General features: G+C 44.0%; 1 pseudogene; it reads right to left on the bottom strand.

The window, feature by feature from the left end:
* Nucleotides 1-586: 586 nt before the first annotated feature.
* Nucleotides 587-10,169, bottom strand: LOC129008088 (PRAME family member 17-like; annotated as a pseudogene).
* Nucleotides 10,170-10,389: the final 220 nt, after the last annotated feature.

The following is a 10,389-nucleotide window of genomic DNA, read 5'->3' as shown; positions in this document are numbered from 1 at the left end:
ACCAGGCCCGGCTGCTCACACCTGTAAACCAGGCACTGTGGAAGGCCAAGGCAGTCAGATCACTTGAGGTCAGGGGTTCAAGGCCAACCTCCACCAACATCATGAAACCCTGTCTCTACTAAAAATACAAAACTTAGCCGGGTGTGGGGGTACACACCCATAACACCAGCTACTTGGGAGGCTGAGACAGGAGAATCACTTGAACCCGGGAGGCAGAGCTTGCAGTGAGTTGAGATTGTGCCACTGCACTTCATCCTAAGGGATAGAATGAGACTCTGTCTCACACTGGGGCCTGTTGTGTTCTGGGGTGGAGAGAGGGGGGAGGGATAACAATGGGAGATATACCTAATGTTAAATGACTAGTTAATGGGGTCAGCACACCAACATGTCACATGTATACATATGTAACAAACCTGCATGTTGTGCACATGTACCCTAAAACTTAAAGTATAATAAAATAAATAAATCAATAAAATAAAAATATACAAAATAAAATTAAGTTAAAATTTAAAAAATACACCCATGTACAAGATTTTAGTTCTCACGTGTCTGGAAGAAAGCTTATCCATCCCACTACAGACCTTCCCTAGGAGCAAAGATGGAAGTCCAGTTTCTCAGATGGCCATGAACCACAGGAAGGGCAGGGGGCGGGACCAAAGAAGGTTCTCTTGGGCTGCCTGATTTCCCCGAGTGTACACATCAGCTCAGCCCGAAATGGGGCGAGGATCTCCCAATTGATATGACCCCTGTTGTCAAGACACTCCAGAGGGGCAGGATACAACTCCAGGCCCAACTTGCTCAGCCCACCTGTGTGACACAGCAGGTCTTTCAGAGCATTCGTGGAGGTCTCCTTTACATGAAAGTAGAAGGTGGTGAGCTGGGAGAAGCAGCTCAGGGCAGGCAGGAGGACCCTGAGTCAGGGATCCTGGATCCGACAGTCTTCTAAGACGAGGGTCTCAAGAGTAGCAGCAACTTTCTCTAGCAGAGTTCCAAGGGGCTCAAGATTGGTGGTCCACATTAGGATATGAATCAGATGCAGCTCCTTTAGCTGACTGAGGCTTGGGCACTGAGACAGAAACTCCATGTCCCGATCAGTTAGGAAAGCATGACAGAATGTAAAAGCCCCCAAGAGGTTCTTGAAGTACCTGGGGAGAGCAAGAAGTTAGTTATGCTCAGTGGTGCCAGTTAGAGGAGGCAGGTGGGAAATAATCTCAATGGTAAACTTGAAATGGGCATTGAGTAATTCTGCACCTTACTACAACACAGGTGTTATAGTAACCTGCAATGGGGAAGCCTGTTTCACCCAAACACAAGTTTGTTCCCATCATCAGATGATGGTCTGCGTGCAAGGTGCTGCCTGATGAAGACTCAGATCATTCAGGGGCAGCTCCATTTTAGGCTCAGTCCTTTCACCCTTGCTTGTGTGATTGGTACCACTCTCATGCCTACTCCCTCATCCTCCATCCCAGAAGCATGAACTTCCCATATCAATTACCTTTCCTGGAGTTCAAAACAACCTTTTACAGACAGGGAATTAGAAACAGGATCATTGGTTTTTACTAAGCTGCTGAGGACAGAGTTTCTACTGTGAAATGCACAAGTTTGATTCATTTCCTCTTCCCCCTTTTTTTTTTTTTTTTTGTTTTTGAGATGGAGTCTCACACTGTAATCTAGGCTGGAGTGCAGTGGCACAATCTCAGCTCACTGCAACCTCCACTTCCCTTGCCTCAGCCTCCCAAGGAGCTGACATTACAGGTGCCCATCACCATGCCTATCTATTTGTTTAGTATTTTTAGAGAGATGGGGATTTACTGTGTTGCCCAGGCTGGTCTCGAACTCCTGACATCATGATCCCCCTGCCTTGGCCTCCAAAAGTGCTGGGATTACAGGCATGAGACACCATGCCTGGCCACACTTTCCCTTCTTTCATACCCTCCTCTTTATGAAGAATAGGTTTTCATCATATTAACTTTATACACACTTCCTGACAAGGAATTCACAAATACACCCTCACTAGATCTGAATCCCCAAATAACTAGCTCCCTACACATCTCTCTCTGTAGCATCTACCCCAGGCCATCCCTCTGCCCTTATTTGAGCGGTCTTGTGATACCCACTTCAGAATATAGAGCACTGAACCAGCATAATGCATTGACATTCTAGCATCCCATTCCCTTTGACATCACCAGTGGCTGGCACACAGTAGATGCCCACTAGCGTTTACTGTGAAAAACAACAAAAGTCTGTGTTATGGTCTGCAGAGAAAGCTCACCATCTTTTCCTACCTGAGCAGGTGCTCTGGGTGCTCTTTGATGTTACTGACCTTTCTTATATAAAGCATCTGGGGGTAGGACAGGCAGAGGAATGGAGAGTCCACATCAGGAGTGAACTGGCATTGGCTGCTCATGTATAACTCACGCTCATAACCGAAGTCTAAAAAGAGTTTGCAAAGATTGCTCATCTGGCTCAGGTAATGGGCAAACTTTCCTGTTTTATTCAGAGAGGACTTTTCCCAGACTTCCAACTCCTGGACACTCTCTGGGTATATGCTTTGCAATAAATTTCTGAAACTTGAAGTTGGCATTGAGTAATTCTGCACCTTATTACAACACAGGTACACTAGACCTCTTCTGTAGTGCATCCACCCACAGAGGTAACTCAGGCATTCATCCAGTGTACTTTCCTTTAGGCAGAGGTCTATGAACACCTTCAAGGGCTGGTGCTCTCCCATCCTTGAACAGTCCTCCACTGTCTCCCTCTGACTCAAGGCCTCTGCAGGGCATGAGAGGGCCCTGGCTCCAGATCATACAGTCCAGAGATTCTCATCAACATCCCACAAATCCAGCACTTGAAGTTTCCACCTCCTGTGAGTATCATAGGGGAAAAGCCCAGAATGTAGGCTGAGGGACAGATAGTGTAAGGATAAATATCAGTGTAGATGAAGGCTTCTTAGGTATAGCTAACACCACATCATTTCTCATTTGGGTAAATGCCTAGGAGCATGACTGCTGGACCACGTGCCTAGGTTGTGTTTGATAATGATTTTTTTCCTTGACAATCTCATGGTAGACAGAGATTGCTTCTTCAAGGGGAGGGACTGTGTCTCTGTCACCCTGTGGTCCCACAGCAGAGCATGGAGCCTGGCAGGTGGCTGTAAATGCTTGTTGATCACATAGCACTTAAAAGTCAGTTTATAGCCACTAAAATGCAAATGTCAGGCAGCCAACATGAGCTTCCAGCAATAATATAAACATGTTGAATATGGAAGAAGTCAACCTCCTGATGCCATGGTCACTACCTGTGTGTCATGGCAGTGCTGTCATCACATGGATGAACTTCATCTGTTTTTTATAGATTTCCCCCCACATAATACAGGACACAGTCTTTAAACATAGAATCACCAGGGTTTCTGACTGTCACTGGCCTGAGTCTGTCCCCTTGGAACTAAGGTCCCTCATAAGGGCACTTACCTACCAAAGGCATCCCTGTAAGCACCACTAGAGGGTGAGCATCTTCACCAAACTTGATGGAGCCATGGAGTCCAACCTGAATGCCTCCCTGCTAGGCAGGGGTCCTCAGAGAAATATTCTATTGGGTCCAGATGGAGGGAACTGGAAGAGTCTCCTCAAACCCAGGACCAACAAAGAGATTCCCTGCAAGGTCCCAATTAGGGAGCCAGGACAGGGACTGAGAGGGAACTGGGAAGGGAAGGTCCCTTATATCCCTAAACCTGGAACTGACAGAGAGGGTGCCCTCAAAGGCCTGTTTGCAGAGAACCAGCTGGAAACAATTAAAGCCTCTGAGATCTTCCACCTAAGAGCTGGACATCTGAATTCCAGAAGATTTACCTGAGGCCTTCCCATGGCAACACCAAGAAGAGCTCAGGGGTCTCTTGCCAGTGAGGGATGCGTTGGTTCTGGAGGGCTCAGGAAGATATTGGAGGTCTCCTTTGAATCTCACTTCTAACAACAATGAGATCCACTAAGAATCATGGGGTCTATAGATTTAGAAAAAGAGAGTGTAATTTCTTCTAAACATTTACAACCTGCTCGCTGGGAAATGGGCCTCCAGGCAGGAGCTGAGGCAAGCGCTTGGAGGGAGGGAAAGAGACCCAGGAATCTATGCTGAACCTGTGCAAGTGGGCATATTCACCAGGTTATTGGAGCAGCTGTGAAAATTCACAGCGTGGGGAATGCATACATTTATAGTAAGCAAACATGTCTGTCACATAGTTCCCAGGTTCACTTTGCAGTGGAGGCTTTACATTTAAATGCATTATAATTAGGTTTCCTACATCCAAAGGTGAAGTTGGGAATGAAGGTCCCCAATTCCTATCTAAAGGGCCTTGGGAGTCACCTCCTACAAAACACAAAGTCCCCTTAGTGGGGGTTTATTTAACCCTCTGTAAAGTGGCTTGTTTTCCAGCCTGACTCTGGCATGGCATCGCATGACAGATAAGAAAAGAAGTCAAAAGATTTTAACCCCAAATATGTTTCTTGGTCATATCTTGAATTAGAATTGCACAGTTGTATCTTGTGGGGAAAAAGCTACATTTTGTCGAGAATTCCCTTTCCCTTTTCCACTCAGTGGGCAGCCTCTGTCAATTGGCCAGAAGTAGTCCATGGTTCGGAGTCCTTCATCAGGAGAAAGTTACTGAAATGAGTCCCCTGTCCAATCACAGTTGCAGTCCTGGCTTGTGGAGAAGGGGTCTGCTGGTCTGCATCTGGTGGCTGGTGAGCTGCAGTTGTTTCCATCTGGCTTATCTAGAGGCTGGTGCTGGTTGAGCTGCTGGAGAAAAAGGAAAATGGTGTTGCAGTCAGAACATAGTTGAATCTTTCCATGAAGGGACGTGGGACTTCACTCTTGCCTGGCAGGGCCTAAGGTCCTGTTTGTGGGTTGCTATCTTTTTGCCACACATAGTCTGCTCAGTGAGTCTTATGACCTGTATTTTAGCATTAATGCTGCTTAGCTATTGTGGCTAGATCACAAAAAGGAGGGGAGTCTGGCTACAGCCTCAGGTGGTTGGCTGAAATCAGCAATGGAGCAAGTCTTTTTTACCTCCTGTGCCCTTATGATGAGCACCTCATATTTAAGGTTTCTCTGGGGCCCCCTTGGCCAAGAGGGAGTCCTTTCAGTTGGCTAGTGGGCTTAGCATTTTCTTTTTATTTCTCAAACTTCATTTGTATTTTACACTTGTTTTTCTCAAGTAATGCAGTACAGCATTCTCAGTGTAAACCTTGTTTGGCTTTTTTTGTTTTGTTTTTTTTTTGAGATGGAGTCTTGCTCAGTCACCCAGGCTGGAGTGCAGTGGCATGATCTTGGCTCCCTGCAACCTCCACCTCCCAGGTTCACACCATTCTCCTGCCTCAGACTCCCAAGTAGCTAGGACTACAGACGCCCACCACAAGGCCCTGCTAAATTTTTTTTTGTATTTTTAGTAGAGATGGGATTTCACGATGTTAGCCAGGATGGTCTCGATCTCCTGACCTCGTGATCAACCTGCCTCAGCCTCCCAAAGTGCTGGGAGTACAGGAGTGAGCCACCACACCCAGCCTCAGTGTAAACCTTCTAACAGCACAGGTGATAGAGCAAGCATCTCCCCTGACATTTCTTTTTCTCCCAGGCTTCTATCTGGAGGGCTCAGTTTAGAGCACCTTCCAGATATTTTTGGGAAGATTTGTTACACAATTCTATGGGCACATAGAGACATCTGATTATTTCCTTATGGAAATGGTGTCTTCCTGTGGTATTGATGATCATCTTGCTTTTATTCACTTAGGTGTAGGTCTTAAAGATTCATCCTTATTCATATTTACTTCTATACAGTATTCCACACAATGGATCGTCCACAGCTGAACCCTTTGCCACTTTTTCTATGTCAATGTTCTTCTGATTTGTTTCAATTACCAACCATAAGGTCATAAGCATTCTTGCACACACCAAAGCTGCTCTTTAGCTTCTCAATGTTGTCTCTTCACATCAATCCCATCTCTGCAATTTCATTTTCTCAGATAGATCATTTTTAGCAATTTATAAACAGCCTCTCCCCAATCTTCTGTTAGGGAAAGAAACAAAAGGAAAGGAAACAGAAAGTTTGCTTATCTCTATATTCTTCTCTATCTGTTATTCCTTATCTTTTTCCTCATAGCAAACTTCTCTAAAGAGTTCTCCACATTCCCTGTCACTCTGTCCTAATCTCTCATGTGTCGCCACTGTCATTTTTGTTTACACTGTAAATAAAACACAAAAGCAGGTCTGGTGCGGTGCCTTATGCCTGTAATGTCAGCACTTTGGGAGGTTGTGGCAGGCAGATCACCTGGTCAGGGGTTTGAGACCAGCAGGTCAACATGGTGAAACCCCGTCTCTACTAAAAATACAAATATTAGCCAGGCATGGTGGCAAATGACAGACAAATGCCTGGCAAATCACAGATACTCAGGAGGCTGAGGCAGGAGAATCACTTGAACCCAGGATGTGGAGGTTGCTGTGAGCCGAGATTGTGCCACTGCACTACAGCCTGGGTGACAGAGTGAGACTCTGCCTCAAAAGAAGAAAGAAAGAAAGAAAAATACACAGAAGCCAGCTGTGTTGGCTCACACCTGTAATCCCAACACTTTCATAGGTTGAGGTGGGAAGATTGCTGGAGCCGAGGATTTCAAGAGCAGCTTGGCAACAAAGCAAGACCCATCTCAAATAAAATAAAATAAAATAAAAAAACAGCTGGGCTTCTTTTGGCACACCTGTAGCCCCAGCTCCTCTGGAGGCTGAGCAGGGAGAATCACTTGAGTCCAGGAGGTTGAGCCTGCAGTGAACCATGACTGTGCTCCTGCACTCCAGCCTGGGCAATAGAGTGGAATGAGAGCTTGTCTTCAAAACAAAAACAGAAACACAAAGCCACATTACAGTATACTGACTAATATCAAAAATACACAGATACTCACACTCATTATTACACTTACAATATTCATTTTTTTAAAAAATTTTTTAAACCTCTTATAAATTTATAGCTACAGATGACTCTTCCTGGGTAACCCTCCCCTGTTGCTGAAGCCCTGTCTCTTCCTGCACAGAGGTAGCCACTTTCTTGAGTTTATTACATTATTGCTATGCATGTTTTAAAGATAGTCTTCATACATTTGTCTCTAAATAAAAGACATTACATTGGGTGCTGATAAAATGTACATGAGTGCCATCCTTCATATGACTTCCTTCAATGTTTTTTCAGGAACAAGATGTTAGTTTTGAGATAGATGTACATTGATTAATTTAGTTAAAAAATAAATCATATTTTCCTATAATCTATTGATAGAAAATAATACACATTTCAAGTGTACATTTTGATGAGCTTTTTTTTTCATTTGTTGGTTTTTTCAAATTTTTATTTAAGATGGGGTTTCAGCTGGGCACGGTGGCTCATGCCTGTAATCCCAGCACTTTGGGAGGCTGAGATGGGTAGATCACGAGGTCAGAAGTTCTAGACCAGCCTGACCAACATAGTGAAACCCTGTTTCTACTAAAAATACAAACACTAGCTGGGTGTGTTGGTGGGTGCCTGTATTCTCAGCTATTTGGGAGCCTGAGGCAGAAGAATCACTTCAACCTAGGGAGCAGAGGTTGTGGTGAGCCAAGATCATGCCACTGCACTCTGGCCTGGGCAACAGAGAGAGACTTCATCTCAAAAAAGAAAAAAAAAAGAAAAGACCGGGTTTCCCCATATTGGCCAGGCTGCTCTCCAACTCCTGAACTCAGGTGATGTGACTGCCTCTGCCTCCCAAATTGCTGAGATTATAGGCATGAGCCACCAAGCCCTGCCCGTTTGATGAGTTTTAACTTGTGTTTTCACTCATGAGAGACATAACCCATTTTCACGACTCCTAGTCGGTTTCCTGTGTCCTTTGTGGTTTGTCACCCTATCTCTAGTTTGTGGAAACAGCTGGTCTTTTTTTTTTCTTTTTTGAGACAGAGTGTTGCTCTGCCACCCTAGCTTGAGTGCAGTGGTGTGACCTTGGCTCATGGCAACCTCTAGCTCCTGGGATCCAGCGATTCTCCTGCCTCAGCCTCCCAGGTAGCTGGGACTACAAGCGCCCCCCACCATGCCAGGCTAGTTTTGGATTTTTAGTAGAGATGAGGTTTCACCATATTGGCCAGGCTGATCTCAAACTCCTGACCTTGTGATCCACCCGCCTTGGCCTTCCAAAGTGCTGGGACTACAGGTATGAGTCACTGCATGCGGCCTTTATTTATTTATTTATTTTGAGATGTAGTCTGGCTCTGTCACTTAGGCTGGAGGGCAGTGTATGATCTCAGCTCACTGTAAACTCTGCTTCCTGAGTTCCAGTGATTATCTTGTGTTCAGATGATTCTCCTGCCTCAGCCTCCCAAGTAGCTGCAGTTACAGGGGTGTACCACCACACCCGGCTAATTTTGTATTTTTGTTAGAAATGGGGTTTTACCGTCTTGTTCAGCTGGTCTTGAACTCCTGACCTCAAGTGATCTTCCTGCTTTGGCCTCCAAAAGTGCTAGGATTATAGGCATGAGCCACCATGCCCAGCCCAATTGGTCTTTTTAGGCTATTTTCTGGAATGTCATATAAATGGAAGCATACAGGATGCTGTCTTTGTGTCTGGTTTCTTTTGTTCTGATTGGTAATTTTGAGAATTATCTACGTTGTTGTGTGCATAGGTAGTTTCTTCGTTTTTATTACTGTGCAGTGTTCTACTGTATGGACAGACCACACTTTAGTCCATCCACAATCATTGTCCTGTAAATGAACAATTTATTTAGATTAAACCTTCCTCTTTTCCGTCACTACAAACTTAAATTATCTCTGGTACTGTCCAGCCATTTTGGTAGAAAGGCAAAAGTCAGACATATAAAGCTTTTGTTTTTGTAACAGCCACAAATTACAAAAGAAAAAAAAATGTCCACCAAAAGAATAACAGGACTCATAGGAAAAGGAGAAATCCTGGACACCTCAGAAACACAGAAACGCATTTTTAAGAATTGACTTTTGGAGGATTCTAAAAGACTGACTGATTCCAAAAGAGCTTCTGGAAAATACCAAGTACTAAAGATGAAGAAGAAAAATAAAATGCTGAAGAGATAATTGAGGGAGGAAAGTAAAAAGAATTGTGTGGTGACTGAGTTGACATCAACCATTTTCTCCTATTATCCTCATCACCTAATTAATCTGAATCTATTAACTGATGTGTTTAAACATCCTCTTACCCTAAGATTGCCACTCCCTTTGCTAAACTACCTTTCCATGGGGCAGTTAGACTAGTGCCTTACAAATGTAGCCCCCGCATCAGGTAGGACTCTGCCCTGGAACCATTTACGCACTCAAAGAGCTCTTGGGCTGCATGTGGCCCAAGGGCTGCAGGTAGAACAAGCTTGTGATAAAGCTTAGGATGAACAAGCTTGTGGTAAAGGATAGGATGTTTAACATACCAGGAAAGGTATTTTATATTCTTTGTAGCTATTGAAAATGGGAATAATTTCTTCATTTCTTTAACAGCCTTTAAGATTGTTTGCTTTTGGCATACACAAATGCCACTAATTTTGTATGTTGTCTTTGTACCCTAAATTTTTAGGAAAATAGACTTTTTGTTAAGGTCTTTAGGCTTTTCTAAATATGAGATCATGTCTTCTGCATACAACGCTAATTTGGCTTCTTGCTTTCCAATTTGGATGCCTTTTATTTCTTTCTCTTGCCTTATTGCTCTGGCCAGGACTTCCAGTATTATGTTAAAAAATGGTTAAAGTGGGCATCTTAGTCTTGTTCCAGATCTCAGATAAAAGGCTTTCCATTTTTCCCCATTCAGTATGATGTTGGCTGTGGGTTTGTCAAAAACAGCCTTTATTATTTTGAGGTGTTATTATCTATACCCAGTTTGTGGAGAGTTTTATCATAAGGAGATGTTGAGTTTTATTGAGAGCTTTTTCAACATCTATTGAAAAGATCATATGGTTTCTGTTCTTGGTCCTGCTGATGTGAGGACATGGGGCAACTCATGTTCCCCATATGGATTATGAAGATCACTCTGCACATTTCCTCCTGCACAGTTATTTTTCTGGCCGGGACCACAATGTGGAGACAAATGTTCTCTGCTGATTTCATTTTGCAGCTTCCTTGCCTTTACTTTTTCTTCCTCAGTAGCACCCGGCATAGCACGTGGAATATTCTAGAAACTCAGTAAAAATATTTGAATGAAAGAAAAGAAGAGAGTAAATGGGGAGGCCTTGTGTTTTTGGGGGGCTACATATGCCAGAATCTTTTCTTTGGACCTTTCCCAGAGTCTTCCCTCTAGAGGCTCCTGTTGAGCCTCAGAACTTGAAATTGAATAATTTCTTTGAGTGAGGATGATTAGGCCTCTTCTGGATTCACAG

The sequence above is a fragment of the Pongo pygmaeus genome, chromosome 1 (assembly GCF_028885625.2).
Source record: "Pongo pygmaeus isolate AG05252 chromosome 1, NHGRI_mPonPyg2-v2.0_pri, whole genome shotgun sequence".
NCBI lineage: Eukaryota > Metazoa > Chordata > Mammalia > Primates > Hominidae > Pongo > Pongo pygmaeus.
This window is presented reverse-complemented; position numbering and strand designations above follow the sequence as displayed.